This window comes from Magnolia sinica, chromosome 15, assembly GCF_029962835.1.
Source record: "Magnolia sinica isolate HGM2019 chromosome 15, MsV1, whole genome shotgun sequence".
Taxonomy (NCBI): domain Eukaryota; kingdom Viridiplantae; phylum Streptophyta; class Magnoliopsida; order Magnoliales; family Magnoliaceae; genus Magnolia; species Magnolia sinica.
In genome coordinates, this window is record NC_080587.1 from 23,358,885 (window position 1) to 23,376,056 (window position 17,172).

Genomic DNA, 17,172 nt, shown 5'->3' on the forward strand with positions numbered 1-17,172 from the left:
AACCATATTACATTCTCACAGCAAAGCCAGAAAGTTGATTTTAGCTCAATCGGTGAGTTTTAAACCAATTGCAAACTTTCTTCACAAACATTGAACTCTACAAGACATTATTTCAAAGGGAAACAACAATAGCAAGAAGGACAATACCTCCACAAATTTCAATTTGAAATCAAGGCTTCTGAAATGTTGCACAAGCTCATACTCATCTCAAAGTTATTCCAATATCTGGGCATAGTTTGCAACGTGCCAAGCAATTTCAGATTTGAACGATGAGAGTAGACAAGCATGAGATGCATCCAATTATGTGCCAGCTTATAATTCTAATTCGATATTTTTGGAAGTCAATTCAGAAAACTGGTATTTTGATTTTGCAGTCCAAGTGAACTGTCAGAAAAAATTTGCTAGGTTGGTAATGTAATAGGTCAATTTTGGACTCAAGAGGCCAGGCCAATTGAAAGGACCTGGTTGAGCTGCAAGTAGATCAATGAGTTCTCAAGATTTTATATTACTTTGAGCATACACTTCTTGGAAAAAGAAATTAAGGACTCTCACTCTACACCAATTTACTCTAATAATCGTCCAAAAAAGAAAATTAATATAAATGGCCATCATTTCATCAATGTGTGTGCGGCCATCATTCCACTGTAGATCAATTGTACCTCTAATTTATAATACAATGAAGACAAGAAATTTTGAGACACTTTTTATAACCTCTAGTAGTTGATCAGAAGTAACAGGAATGCCATTTTTTTTCTTTTTAATAACTTACAAAAGAAAAGAGAAGAAGCCTATATGCATCACACCATCATAGCCCAGCAGTCCATGTCTGGTATGAGCATCTTCCAGTAATTCCTAGAGTTAAATCCCTCTATAGTTGCATTCCTAGAGAAAATAATTGAAGCAAAATTTGTGAAAGCTCACCACTTCATTTGCACATTCTCCAGAAAGAACAGTAATATGATAGAAAAGCCCACAATTAATTAAAAACCAAGACAAAGTTCTCCATATGACTAGGCCTGGAGCATCCAATACCACAGTGGTTGAAATTCTTAGAAAAAAGAAAATTGTAGCAGTATCACAACTTCGAATGGGAAAGGAAGCAGGAGTGGCATCTTGAGCAGAAAGTTCCTATAGCTAAGCTCAGATCACTTCACAGGTTGTGCTTAAGACTAAAAAGTGGGCATAGAATCCCTGAAAATTCATCAATTAGCACCCACATTCGGTTTATACCATTGAAAACTAACCTTCCACTTTAATCTTGCCAACTACTTTCTTTGCCGCTCCATATATTCACTCATATCCAATCGTATCATGGCTGCCTCCTACAACAATGTCAGCAAAAAAACGAAATTAGCTAGTTGCCACTTCATGCATTGCCTGAACAGCTCTAATTTCTTGCCAATATTCATTTGGCGACTTTGAAAGTAGAAAATATTAAAAGTTACTAAATAGATAAAAAGTAGCGACATGCCAACCAATATGTGGATAGGGCTAAAGGAGGCTTGATGTCAAGTGGCATTGGTTTGCTGGATGTCAAACTTTTGTCCCCAGTCCACATAAAAGTGCTAATCTCAGGTGGCACTGGTTTGCTGGTTGTCAAACTTTTGCCAACCAACCATGATAATTGTCAGAAAGCCAACATCAAATAGATGGGACAAGGTTATGGTGATGATGATCATGATGCAACCAAATGTACCTTTGGCCATTTGATGCAACCAAACGCTATAACGGAGACTTTTACCAGCAAAAAAAATAAAAATAAAAAAGATATAAGATCAGCAAAAAACAGGCAATTACTACAATTTTAATCTTTTTTTTGTTGCATACCACCCAATCTTTGAAGATCATCAATGTCTCTTCGAACCATGTCCTCTCTAAAAACTGCCTACAACAGCAAACCAACAAATGAATCATTTTTTGTTACTTAGTGAAATTACGGGCCAATAATCATGATCAAATAAATACTTGCTGCTCTGTTCTACGAAGAGTCTGCCTCAGTTATTCAAGTGCTTGAACAAGGGTAGCTTCTCGCTCCCCAGCTTCTCTCAAGTTCAGTTTTGGCTTCATTGTTCGCTCATGCCTCTCTCATATGATTTCTTCCTGAACAAATTCCATTCCCAATTGTATTTTTGAAGCTGAGAAATGGACCTGGGGAGCATGGAATTTGATGGAAACTGAAGAACATTTTCTAAAAGCTTTGCATAGCCCGTTATAAACTCTGATGCTAGTATGTTCCTAGCAAGTAACTTTCCAGAGTAAGCAACTACATGAGCAAATTTAGACAGCTTCATGTCCGATACTAAAATCGAGAAAGCTCTACACTATCATCTCACGTTCACATGCTTGAAAAATCAAACCATGGACTCTGTTAACCTGTATTAAGATGGGTTTTTTTAATAAATATAAATAAAAAATTGCGAACTTCAGTCATGTAAATGTAAAGGAAACAAGGATGAGTTTAAATGGCACTAAACTCACATATCTTTTTATGCTAGCCAAGTCAGGAGCAATGATGGGTACTTCAAAGGAACCATAAAGAACAATGTCAGCCATTAATAACACACTTTTAACATAAACATCCAGACCATAGTGGCTTACAGAACCATCAGGAAAGCCCAGATGTGAAGCAATTTCCTGCACAAAAAATGTAATGAAGCAATTTATCTTCTCATATCTAAGAACATCAATAAACTTATATAGACTGCAGGACCATCACTGTCCAACATCAATGCTACAGATAACAAATACCAAACTACCGCAGTCCCCTCAAAATCTAAGTATATTGTGCACACCCTCGGTCAAGGATCTCATAATTCATCATCCAATAAAGTGATTTTAAAAATGAGGAATACTAATTCTGAATGCACATTTGTAGACCTACATGACTAGACAACAGATAAATAAATAGAATTATTATCGCTTAAATAAACCATAGGAACAAATATAATCCTGATACGAAACTTTTGTCACTACTAGGCGTTCAATCCACATTGTTTCATGTGGTGTAATAGCCCACATGAGTTTTGGGTATAGCATTTGACAAGCAGCAATTGACATAACTAATATAGCATTTGCACCAAGTTCCCCCTGCATGTTGAAATGTTGCAGTCCAGATATTATAAATGATAAAGTGGGTATGTAATGATTTTCAATTTACCAAAAAAGAAAAGAAGATTTTCTCTGCATTGGTATATCTATATCATCAAATAGATCAAGTGGACTGAAGCATATTGAAAGAAGATACACAGACCCAAAAGATTTACAATCTGCCTCCATACAATTTTCACAGTATCCAACTGATTCCATATCAATCAAGTAAACGACTTCCCATCTCTGATATCCTCCACATCAAACTTCCATAACAAAAGAAGCATTTTCTTCTAAATAATCGCAATTTTGAACTATTTTCCTTTTAGAAAACTTCCAAAATTGTGACTAAGCATAAAAGTGCCGCTTTCATGCACAAATTGATGTGGAGGGTATGGGACCTGGCAAACTCTGGATTAGGATACCCTAACCACTCACACAAAGCATTAGGAATTCAAGAAGCAACTACAAAAATAATAATTAAAAAAAATTGTAAAAGGAAAAAAAAAAAACAATATTCTTTTTTGGTTAGGATTGAAAAGGAAATTATTCAAGTTCCTTGAACTCAAGCTGATTAAAAGCAGCTACAAAAATCCAATCTTTCCATTAAAGAAAGGAACTCAACTTCCAACCTTTGCAAAAAAAGGAACCAGCTCCAAATCTACTCTGAAAGAAGTAAAGGACGACATAAAAAAAGCACCTTTTCAATGTTAATGCATTAACATTAAAGTGATCAAATGCAAGTCCATAGTTCACAACAACACAAAAAAAGAGCAGATGGAGCCTTCTCATTTACCACAATCCACAGTTCACAACCACTTTCCGAATAAGATAAACAGATTAATGCATTAACATTAAAGTGATCAAATATACAGAGAGAGAATACCTATTTGAAAAGGAGATGGAGCCTTCTCATTTACCATACTATCATTTGAGCTTCATAACACAGCTTCTCCATTGAATATAACTCAATTTCCTTTTCAAGGTGAGCTATGTCCAGTTCTAGTTGTGGATAGCCTCCTTGCCCCTGCATGGCTTTAAGGGTTGACAATGTTTCCTTGCACCTAGATAAGTCCTGCAATTGATTTCACATAGTAAATAAACACAACCAAAAGAAACTCCACAATGATGAGATCCACTTTATGCAAACCATAGATTGAGCTAAAATCAATTTTCTGGCTTTTCAAGGTGAGCTATTGTTGTTTCCCTTTGAAATAATGTCACAGTGAAAAACCACATATCTCTTGTGTGAGTGTGATGTGTCCACTTGAGAATGTGATACAGTTGATGGACAACATGATGGAGTTGTACTTAAGAATGTGGTATACTAGTGTGACAGTGTGATGAGGTATATATCTACTTGAGAATGTGATACGATTGATGGACAGCGTGATGAGTTTGCACCTGAGGATATGATATGGTTTTATGATAATGTGATGTGGTTACACTTGAGGATATGATATGGTTGATGGACTATGTGATTATGTTGCACTTGAGCGCATGACATGGTTGAGACGATAGTGTAATGTGATTCCACTTGAGAATATGATACAGTTGATGGACTATATGATGAGATTGCACTTGAGGATGTATATGATATGGTTGTGTGATAGCGTGATGTGGTTCCACTTGAGAATGTGAAACACTTTATGAACTATGTGATGAGGTTGCACTTGAGGATATGATATGGTTGTTTAACAGTTGGTGTGGTGGATCCACTTGAGGATGTGATACGATTGATAGACTATATGATGAGGTTACACTTGAGAAGATGATATGGTTGTGTGAGTGTGAAGCGATTTCACTTAGAAATATAATATGGTTGTTTATTTTGGCGAAGATTATATTTTATTTTTCTATTTCCAGTTTTCAATCTTCATTCATTTAAAACCCTTAAAAGAAATAACAAAAAAAAAAAAAAAAAAAAATCTTAGGTGATAAAGCAAAAGTAATAGTTACCTAGATAGATTCAAGTCACAAAATTTAGTTAAATAGAAGTCATGTCAGTTGGTGAATAAAAGGTCATGTTTGGATGTTGAATTGGATTATGTATGATATTGTACATCCCAAAATAACACCAGCCCTGACCTGTCAAATACTAATTAAGGCAGGAAGTATCAAACCCAACAATCAAGATGACGAAAATTGCAATTCAACACCTAAGTTTGGAGATGTAATATTCGTAATACAAGTATATTGTGTTTGTAAATCATCAAAAGTAAGCACTGACTCAATTGAAGAGCCTCAAGAGCCTCCAACAATCTTCAAACTTGTCACTTGCATGACTTCAACTTCCTTGATCGTTATCACATCTCAAAAGTGAAATTTTAATATGTAAACGGCATTCCATTACACTACAAGAAAACTGACCTTTATAAAGGCCCAAAAAACTACCGGTAAAAGTGGCATCGGTAAAGGCTTTACTAGCGGTCAGGGACCTTTACCCGCGGTTGTGCTAGACGCCCCTAAATCGTCAGTTATTCAGGAAAATGGTTAAAGGCTACGGGTTAAATCCGTAGCCATAGAGAAAAAATCTTTCTCAAAAAAAAAAAAAATAAAAAAAAAAAAAAATAAACTGATGCAAGACAAACATGCCTCTTTTATCTACTTCAGTGTGCAAAAACGGTCTTATTTCTTGCAATCTGAAATGCTACACAAACATAAGTTGCAATTTGAAAAGAAGCATGCACATGAATCCTCAATCTTGCAGCATTCATACTGGCTGAAGTGATCAACCTTGAACTTCCACTCCCCTTTGACTGGGTCATAAGAAATAAACTAGGCGCCCTGATCTTGAGTTTTCTTCATCAGCATCTCCTTGTACTTTTCAACCTTGGGCCCTTCCGTGTACTGCTCTCCCGTCTTCTTATTGATGCATTTTATATTGAGGAGTGTTGCTGTATCTTAGAAGATTGCTGCTGGTTTTGGTCAGAATATCTTGTCACTTGAGTTGCATTCTTCAATATCGCCACAGGACTGATGCCTTTGAGAAACCATAACCAAGGAAGATTGCTATAGCCAAACATACAGAAACTGTTAGCTTGAGAGACTAGTTTACTGAATTACATGTTTTTTTGTTTTAGGAACATACAATGAAAATTGTTGAGCAGGATGGAATTCAAACAGTCAACCTCTCTTCTGTAAGGCAGGGACCTACTACCAGCATACCTTCTGATGGTGGGAGTCAGACACGTCATGCGAGGCTAACATTCTCTCAAACCTTCTGTTCCTTGTTACAGAACATACAAAAACAAGTTGTACTGTGAAAATTAACCGAAGTGAAATTCACATGAATCTATCAAAACAATGGAAAAAATCTATTTTTTCTAGATGAAACGAGATGGATCAAAGCAAAACAAGCAGATGATAATAACAGATAAGGAAAATCAAGAAAATCAAATACAGAGCAGATTTTTATTTTTTTTTAAAGAACTTAACTATTGGAGACGAATGAATTCTTTCGATCTGTCGATCAACACAGATTCTTATTGGTGCTTTTACTAGTCTCTTGAAAGCATCACTACACAGAATTTTAGATAAATAAAAAGAAAGAAAGAAAGACAAGAGACTTCTTAAAATCAGCTCGATTCAAATGCATCCCACCAATAACCGACATTTTAAATGGGTCCAATTAAACAAAAAAAAAATGTCGTGTACATTTCCAGCTCTCCTGTAAGTAATGTCGGTGAGTTACCATGCAAACTTTGCACTTGGAGGCTTACCAATCTTACATTAGCTTAGGGTCTAACCATGACTCAACTACTGCTAAATATGACCAGGAAAGAAGGCTCAGTTATTGTTGACTCTATGATCCCAATGTGGTAGTAATGTATATAGTTAGATGGGGACACTCTTTTTGTTAAAATCTGGTAGATTAGGCCATTCATCAAGTTGTTTTTATTGGTACTAATACTCAAAATATTTAAAATAGTTGTATGAGTGTTTTCAACCATTGATCTTTTATTTAACAGTTAAATTATTTTTTTCATACTTAATGGTTATTTCAACAATTAAGATCTTATGATCCATTACTTAACTTACATGAGAATTAGATTAAGGAAGAATTAGTGTTCATTAGAGGGGTGTGGTAGATGTAGGTAGACAGTTATGCAGAATTATAGACTTCAAAAGTTTAAATTCTACTGCTTTTCAAAAGATTCTAATATACGCTGTGAACATGGCTTAGACCAAAAGGTACTCGTATGTGAATAATAGGCAATTAGAAAAAAAAAATTAAAAAAAATCAAGTGGTGTGGATTCAACATACATGTTTATTACCCTGATTTTTTATGTTTACGTTGAGCATTAATTATTAAATAATGCATATGATTACATGTCCATCCAAATGGTGGTAAGTGGTCATCAGGCCCACATAATAGGAAACAGGATCCTCATTTTGTCCAAACCTCGATTCTTGGTGTGGAAATGCTAATTTACTGTAATAAAAGGGAATATTTGTAAACATCTCCCATGGTTTGAAATATTTCAAGTACCTCTTCTCTACTAGAGATATTAGATGAATGCAGGCCAAATGACAAAAATAGCGGTAGATAATTGTATGATGCCTGGCCAAAAGTGCTGCAATTTAATGCAATACCTTAATTCGAGTAAGCATCCCATTCACTAGATAATTGTATGGAAAAAACCCAATGGTGCAGAAGTCAGGCCGTTCATCTCGTTAGGTGAGCCACACATGTACGATGGCAACAGGTTATTTTAAAAAGAATTTTCCCACTGTTCACATCAATGAAGTACCCTAATGGTCTACAGAGATTTATATTTTTTCTCCTGGGTCATCTCAATGGTGGGGCCTACCTCATTCACAACTTAGATGTACCACATACGCACATTCTTTGGCATATGCCACTGTGCATGTGGGCTTTAGCAGAACTATAAATGGTCCTGACAATAGTATCCCCATCACAATGTGTTCGAAAAACCACCAAAGCATAAACAAAGGCTGTGCTTGGATGCATGAGCAAATTGAATTCTGAACGGTTTGTTAAATGAGGAAATAACATAAATGAATGATGTTCCTAGTATTCATAACAGGAAGTAGCCCTCAATTCGCAGTTGCATTTCCTTTCACATCCCACATCAAATTACTAATTGAAATCTCGAGCAATGATCCCCAAATATAAATGCTAGAGAAGTTCATGATTTGAACTTTTTTTTAACCCACTTTATTAGACTAACAATTGCAATTCAAAATGATAGTGCATCCAAACAAACCCAATAACTTCTAAATATGAACAATGTAATATCATCTAAGTAGGTGGATATAGCATTTGCTTGTGTTTTCACAATCCAAAGGAGAATGAGCATACATACAGAGTTCTGCTAGAACGATCACAATATTCGAGTGAAATTAACTATCCACGTAGTGATACAAATTCGAAACTTACACGAGATGTAGACAAGAGTTGTCCCCCATCCATGCCTCGACCTTAACTCTCGCTGATGGGTGATCCGAACCCAATTGAGAAATCGAAGGTGATGCAAGTCATTTGGTTCCCGTTCCCGCCCAACAACTTCATCTTAAAAGTGTGTACTTGCCCTGTACACAGTATCATGGAAAAGGAAGACAACATGACTTATTCCAAAAAACAAGGTCAGTACATCATTAGTGCTTCTCTAATGATGCAAAGAAAAAAGATAAGCAATGACAGCGTGTTTTGCTATGTTGGAGGACAGAGAAATTACAGGAACCCCAGACTGAGGATAGGCATAGTATCCTCAGTTTGAACAAGAGAGGCCTGTGGCTCAGTGATCCAGAACATTTGGTTTAACAGGCCCCACAAGCCCCCAGATTGGAAGATTGCATCCAATTTCTTTTTCCTCTCACTGAACGTGGACAGTTGCTATATATTTTATTATTTCATCACAGACCTGCAGTGGCCCAATTTGCAGGGGACTAATCAAATGTTACCTTATCTGGGAGATCATTAATAGAATATATCCAAACTAAGACCTCTTAAAACCCAATCGCAAGTAGGAAGATTATATTTAAAAAATAGAAATAAAAAAATGCAATTAAAGAGACCATGTTCCTGTCAGGCATAATTTCGAATAACTTGCGGGCATGTGCCAAATCCTCACACCTTTTATACATACTTATTAACCCACGTCTAAACATGCAATCTGGAGGTTTTAGATTTGAAATATAAGAGATTGAATGACTCACTATCCCTCCAATGTAAAAGCACATAGATCTTATTGATAGATGTAGAGTTGAGAGTCTTTTCCGCAATTTACAAGAGCAATTCACCCCATCTCTGCATATCACTCGAACAGCTTTAAGAAAGAAGAGAAAAAAAAAATGATCAAAACCTAAATGCTTGAAAAGGATATCTGAGAGAGATAGATAGGGAGAGTGAGAGTGAGAGTGAGAGAGAGAGATAGGAGAGAGGCTCTCTTCCTTTTATTCTTTTTCTTTTCCCTCCCTACCCGATTTCTTTTTCTAGTTTTTTATTCCTTCGTTTTTTTTTATAATGGTTTGGAGTCCGTAGTTTTTTTTTTAGTTTTTTTTTTTTTTTAAAAGAGAGTGGCCACGTGGGACAATCAAGACTGGGGTAACAGGAAATCCCTGTTTACTAGGTAACAGAGGATCCGGACTCGACTGACGTGGGCCAAATACCTTAATTTATAATTTTTACCCTTCCTAGCCGACCCATGAAAGTAAGGGCCTGTTTGGCTAGACCGATCCCACGGTATTAGGTGGGATGGGATTCAAAAAACATCAATGTTACCCATGGCAGGGACTGTTCCCTGTTACCATGGGATAAGCTTAATCCCCTTTTTTGTTTGTAATACGGTGGTACATGGAAAGGATATACCCACCATGATTTGAAACTATTAACAATAACATATGTGTTATATCTAAACCGTTCATTTGTTTTGTAACCTCATTTTATGGCATGGGCATAAAAATGAGGTAGATCCAAAACTTATGTGGCCTCAAAGAAGTTTTCAACAGTAAGTATTCAATCCCCATTGCTTTTTTATGGTGGGGTTCACTTGAGCTTTAGATCTACCTGATTTTTTGGCCCATGCTCTAAAATGATCTCGAAAAATGGGTGGACGGTGTGGATATAGCCCACACATCATGGTGGGACCTACACAACTTGCTAACATTGAGTGATATTAGCACGGACCCAAAACGATTCTATCCAGCCTACTTTCAAGCTTTTCCACTCTTCCCAAACATGAAGTGGAATTGGCACTGGACCAGATGCAATTCCATCCCACCTAAGCCCATCTAATCCAGCCGGCCAAACAGGCCCTAAATGGCTGCAACCCATGGTCCACGTTTTATGGGATCTGCCTTTATAAATTAAAATCACCTACAGGCAATGTAAGTTGCCAGCCATGCCATTTTTTTGGCCAACGTGACACTTGTAGGAAATCGGCACCGTTAAAAAGGTATACCCCATCACCTAGATCTCTCACCCTAAAAATCAGGCTCATCCACTCATTAAATGAACATGTATCTATATGTTGAGTCAGACTACCGGTTATCCATTGATTCCAATGGCATGGTCCAGCTCATGGGGGAAGACTATCCGGATTTTTGTGCAAGGTTTGTCTACCGCTTCCATGGTCCGATGTCGAAGTCCACAAAGCCAGAATCGTTTTGTAGGGCTAGGTCAGGTAAGATATCTGGACTCTTCACATGCGCAAGATCTAACCAATCAATTCATTGGGCCGCACTGGTCAAGTCCGATCATTAGGTGGGGTCACACGTGCATAGGGAATGCATGGAAGCAAATTGCGTACTGAGTAAACTCTGTGGGGTCCACCGTGATTTATTTATTTCATCCACTCCGTCCATCCATTGTAAAAGATAATTTTAAGCTTTAAGGACAAAAAAGAAGCATATCCAAAGCTCAAGTAGACTACACCACAGGAAAAAGTGTGAATTGAACCTCTACCGTTGAAAATTTCTTGGAGCCCACGGAAATTTTGGATAACCTGATATTTGTGTCTTCCCTTCGTCCATGCCTTTGTGATCTTATGAACAATTTGGATGACAAATAAACATCACTGTGGGCTATTGGAAGGTTTCAACGGTAGAAATCATTATTCCCACTGTTTCCTTTGGTATGGTAGATATGCTTCAATTTTGGGCTCAACCCCTAAAATTAGCAGAAAAACGGATGAACAGTATGGATGAACCAGGGGTGACTCGGGTTACCGAACCAGATCGAGTATTACTTAATATGATTCGGACACGTCCGATTCTTAAAACCATGGTTGTGATTGATGGGCCCATCTCATGGCAAGATGTGGATGGCCCATAGCTATAGACTGGATTTGATGTGTGGCCCAAAACAAGCCACAAAAATTTTGAAAAAACAAAGTTCAGGTAGGAGAGAGACTCAGTGCCGGGTGCAACTACAGGCTACAGCCAGAAATTGGTCTTTTTTATAAGACCACGTTTTTTACTAATGTCTTGAGAATGCATGCAAATCACGTTTCATTGCGATATGATTAATTGAAAGAGAACCATTAGTTGTAGTGCTGCTAGTTGGATGAGTGCACCTTCAACCGATGAAGGTGGTGATCTAGACCGTCCATTGCATCCAACAAACATTTCAAGCTACAGTGGATCGATCACTTCCATTGAATTATACAACTCATCCATAAGTTGGCCTTCTTTTTCTTTTCTTTTTATTACCGTTGATGTTATTATTAGCATTTTCGGGTAAAAGTGATTCTTTAGAAAAATAAATAAATTATATCAACGATCTTGACCGTCTATTTTCTAGACTAGTGATTGGATGGTTAGAATTGTCCAATTGACGTGAATCTTGTATAACTGCCTATGAAATGTGTTCTTCACCAAATGAATAGTTCAAGCATTACTATGCAATTAGGAGCCCTTGAAAGTACAGTGCTCTAAGAGTGAGTGTTTGCACGAATACATCCACGCGTGTGAGTGTGTTGCACGAGAAATAGATAAGTCAAGATGCATGTGTGGGAAATTTCCTACTGTACGGCCATTCCAAAAAATAAGCCCACTTATTTTGAGCTTCCAAGAGTAAGCCCCAGCTGTACGGCCCCATTTCTCATGTCGAAAATGCCCCTGCTTTCACGGCTTTCTGATTTTTGAAAGCTTGGCTCCCTTTGGCTACTGATTATAACCGTAAGCATAACCCGCCGATTGCAAGAGAGTGAATAGCAAGTCAGGATTGACCAGGTCAACCCAATCGACCGGGTGAGTGGGATAGCGAGTTAGACCCGGTCGTCCCCGACTCGCTATCCTACCTGTTTTTTTTTAAAAAAAAAAATTTAGAAAAACTTTTTCTCTCATACGTTTTTCTCTAATACATATTTATATAAATATGTATATATAAGCATTAAAAAAAAAATCTCTCTTTTTATTCATTTAATAAATATACCTCTTAAACCATAATGAGTTACTTGACGTACCATATAAGATTTTAGGGTAGGAGATGCTACTTTAGCTAACCAACCTACTTATTTTCCAAGATTCCATTAGGTCAATGATCGAAAATCCATTTCATTCACTTTGTGATTAATTTCAATCAGTTCATTTCACGGTCAATTCCATGCATTTCACGGTCAATCCCCTTCACTTTCATGGTCAATTTTCTTCACTTCACGGTTAATTCACAGTATTTCACAGTCAATTCGCTTCACTTCACAGTCAATTCCATGCATTTCACTGTTAATTTGCTTTCACGGTCAATTCCGACGATCGTGAAGTGCATGGAAATGACCACAAATCTAAATGGAATCACCAGAAATGACCGTAAAATGGGTGGAAATGACCGTGAAGTGAAGGCAATTGACCGTGAAGTGCATGGAAATGACCGTGAATCTAAATGGAATCACCGGAAATGACCGTGAAATGAAAGGAAATGACCGTAAAGTGAAGTGAATTGACCGTGAAATGCGTGAAAATGACCGTGAAGTGCATCGAAATGACCGCGAATCTAAACGGAATCACCAGAATGGCCTTGAAATGCATGGAAATGACCCTAAAGTGAAGCGAATTGACCATGAAATGCATGGAAATGTCTGTGAAGTGAAAGGAATTAACTGTGAAGTGCATGAAAATGACCGTGAATCTAAACAGAATCGCCGAAAATGATCGTGAAATGACTGTTAAGTGAAGCGAAATGACCGTGAAATGACTGTTAAGTGAAGCGAATTGACCGTGAAATGCGTGGAAATGACCGTGAAGTGAAGGGAATTGATGTGAAGTGCATGGAAATGACCGTGAATCTAAACGGAATCGCTAGAAATGACCGTGAAATGCATAGAAATGACTGTGAAGTAAAGCGAATTGACCGTGAAATGCGTGGAAATGACCGTGAAGTGAAGGCAATTGACCGTGGAGTGCATGGAAATGACCGTGAATCTAAACGGAATCGCCGGAAATGACCGTGAAATGCATGGAAACGACCGTGAAGTGAAGCGAATTGACCGTGAAATGCGTGGAAATGACCGTGAAGTGTAGGCAATTGACCGTGAAGTGCATGGAAATGACCATGAATCTAAACGAAATCGTCGGAAATGATCGTGAAATGCATGGAAGTAAAGTGAATTGACCGTGAAATGCGTGGAAATGACCGTGAAGTGAAGGGAATTGACCGTGAAGTGCATGGAAATGGCCATGAATCTAAACGGAATCGCCGGAAATGATCGTGAAGTGCATAGAAATGACCCTGAAGTGAAGCGAATTGACAGCGAAATGCATGGAAATGACCGTGAAGTGAAGAGAATTGACCGTGAAGTGCATGGAATTGACTGTGAATCTAAACGGAATCACCGAAAATGACCGTGAAATGCATGGAAATGACCATGAAGTGAAGCGAATTGACCGTGAAATGCATGGAAATAACCTTGAATTGAAGGCAATTGACCGTGAAGTGCATGGAAATGACCGTGAATCTGAACCGAATTGCCGAAAATGACCATGAAGTGAAGCAAATTGACCGTGAAATATGTGGACATGACCGTGAAGTGAAGGGAATTGACCATGAAGTGCATGGAAATGACTGTGACTCTAAACGGAATCACTGAAAATGACCGTGAAATGCATGGAAATGACTGTGAAGTGAAGCGAATTGACCGTGAAATGCGTGGAAATGACCGTGAAGTGAAGGGAATTGACTATGAAGTACATGAAAATGATCGTGAATCTAAATGGAATCGCCGAAAATGACCATGAAATGCATGGAAATGACCCTGAAGTGAAGCGAATTGGCTGTGAAATGCATGGAAATGACCGTGATTGTGAAGTGAAGCTAATTGACCGTGAAATGCGTGGAAATGACCGTGAAGTGAAGGGAATTGACCGTGAAGTACATGAAATTGACCGTGAATCTAAACGAAATCACCGAAAATGACCATGAAATGCATGGAAATGACCCTGAAGTGAAGCGAATTGGCTGTGAAATGCATGGAAATGACCGTGAAGTGAAGGGAATTGACCGGGAAGTGCTTGGAAATGATGGTGAATCTAAATGGAATCGCCGAAAATGAGCATGAAATGCATGGAAATGACCGTGAAGTGAAGCGAATTGATCTTGAAAATGCATGGAAATGACCGTGAAGTGAAGGGAATTGACCGTGAAGTGCATGGAAATAACCGTGAATCTAAAAGGAATTGCCAAAAATGATCGTTAAGTGTAACGCCCTGAAATTCAGGGGTTGAGTAGAAACCCAACTCCCGAGTTCCAACGCATCATTTATGAAACACAATTAATGATGATTATATGTTGTCCGTATTAGTGCATAAAACATGAATGAGATTAAGCTAAAATAACAAAACATAATCCAGGGACAGTTGAAATACGCAAGCGGAAGACTGTAATGAAAATATAAAATGTATAAACCAGTGTAGGTCCCCAAAGTATATATGCGTTACTAAGTCAATACTTACAAGTATTGTTTCAAAATACAAAATGTCAAAAAATGTGATGGTCCACTATAAGTATAAGCCCTGAAGCCCCGTCGATCAGAAAGGTCTATAGAAACCCGCCTGAATACTGCATATATGAGAATGCCTCCTCATCGTTACAAAAGTCAGGCTCCGCCTCATGGGTCGCATCGTCATCTACAACTAAGACAGAGTCTGATTGGTGTTTAAAACACCGTCCCAGAACGTGAGAGTGAGTGATCAACTCAGTGGAGCTATAAAGCAAAGGTTAACATTTTATCAATTCAGTCAAGCAATAATGATAATGCAGTACAATCAAACATCCTTAAATACTCTAATTAATGCAAGAATGATATGAAATAATAATGCATGCCCTCGCCTACTCTCCCTCAGTACTTCATCTCACAATCGCGGCATGAAACCCTTCCTCAGTGCTTGACCTGCTACGCCAAACGCACACGTAATGCAGTGCATGCACGTGATTAGCCAGGTTCTTACTTACGTTTATTCATACAGCAGGATTGAGAAGCTAAGGTACCTCCCTTATATCAATTTCCAGATAATGATCCATTCTAGGGTCGTCAGTCGTAGCTAATCACATACGATGTTACAGTTCTAGGTCGCTACAAAGGGCTCGTCACCTGATCAGTGTAGGCCTAGTTTATACTCTAGTTGTTACGGAAGGCTCGTCGCCTCAACGTAATCTCAGAGTACGCTCGAGGTCACTACAAAGGGCTCGTCACCTGATCAGTGTGGGCCGACAGCTTGAAATAGTGTCTCATACCACCGTATTCGGCTCACGAGGCGATATTGCTCACTGGACACTACGGGGAGGCTCGTTGCCCTAGCGTAGGCTGACAGCTCGACCACGGTGTCCCATACCACCATGTCCGGCTCATGAGTCTTAGCGGATCGAGGTACCAAGGTTAACAGGGTTTCCACTGGTGAGTTTGGTACCTTAGGTTCAAGCAGTAGCATCTAAATATGGTGAACATATATTGGGTCAATCGGGTTACTTGGCGAGCTCGACTAGCATGACCGCACGTTGAGTTGATCGACATGAAGTGCGTAAGCACTCTGTGTGGCCTAACCACTGTCGACATCCCAAGTATGGCTCGGATTCATCGACCACATCCTGTGTGGCGAACCAACTTCAGCCACCAGTTCGAGGCCTATTATCGATTGCCTAGACTATATAATAGCCCCAACTACATTCAATTTCAACAATTAATCATATGAGATAATCAAAGCAGTAATGGATCAATAATTCAATTCATACAATCATTTGAGCATTTTATGGAATACAATTTAAACATGAATTCGCACACATGCATTCCATACCTAAACAAACACTATAGTATAAAATAAATGGAGAAAATCATACACATAGTTAAGGTAGTTGAGAATCATATCTCAACACTCATATAAAGTACAATTTACTAACTACTAGTTTATTCAGACATTTTTACAAATACTTAGTCTACACATTCCAACATACCTGACGTATGTTGGTTGTCATATGTATTAGGGCAAAACCTTTCGCCAAAGAGTTGTCACCTATGCAACAAGCATATATGCACAACAAATAATCATGTCAACCACGAATCCAAAATCCATACATATTCAATTATTTCAACAAATACATAGAATACACTATACTTGACATAGTTCATACGTATTCGTAAAGCGAAACAAACGTCACGTTTAGCATGTGAAATGACACCCACGTCAGTAATAAATCATTAACCGACATTAAAAGCCTTGAAAACCATAACCTAAACGTATACAGTCCACACCTTACGCCGGTAAACGCGTAACGAACTCAGTTTAATCACTAAGCCTTTGTCTACGGCACAACAGTCACCTATAGCATGAATTAGGTTAGCTATTTCATAACTTACACTACCTGAAACCCTAAAGTAGATTAGGGTTAGGTTTTCTTACCTAAGAACGGGGTTGGTATCACCCGTATAGCGACACAGGAGTGGTGACTAAGCACGTGGAACGTCAGGGAAGGATCCCGACATCTCTCTCTCTCTCACTCTCTCTCTCTCTCTCTCTCTCTTCCTCACTTTCTTCTTCTCTTTTCTCTCTTCTCTCCCTTAGGGTTTGCAAAATTCGTGTCATTGGAGAGAGGGGGTTTAAGGGGCTTATATAGGCCCAGAACTAATGGA

General features: G+C 38.3%; 1 long non-coding RNA gene across 6 annotated transcripts; it reads right to left on the bottom strand.

The window, feature by feature from the left end:
* Window positions 1–578: 578 nt before the first annotated feature.
* LOC131227740 (uncharacterized) lies at window positions 579–9,029 on the bottom strand. 6 transcript variants are annotated; one of them, XR_009162477.1, is made up of 6 exons: window positions 8,493–9,029; window positions 6,256–6,310; window positions 5,824–6,099; window positions 3,974–4,162; window positions 2,479–2,634; window positions 579–1,322 (listed from the first exon to the last, which is right to left on the bottom strand). It is a non-coding gene; the product is annotated as an uncharacterized LOC131227740 (long non-coding RNA). The 6 variants fall into 6 exon arrangements; XR_009162476.1 differs by lacking the exon at window positions 2,479–2,634 and adding an exon at window positions 5,458–5,552 and having other exon boundaries at window positions 5,807–6,099; XR_009162475.1 differs by lacking the exon at window positions 2,479–2,634 and having other exon boundaries at window positions 5,807–6,099; window positions 8,493–9,027.
* Window positions 9,030–17,172: the final 8,143 nt, after the last annotated feature.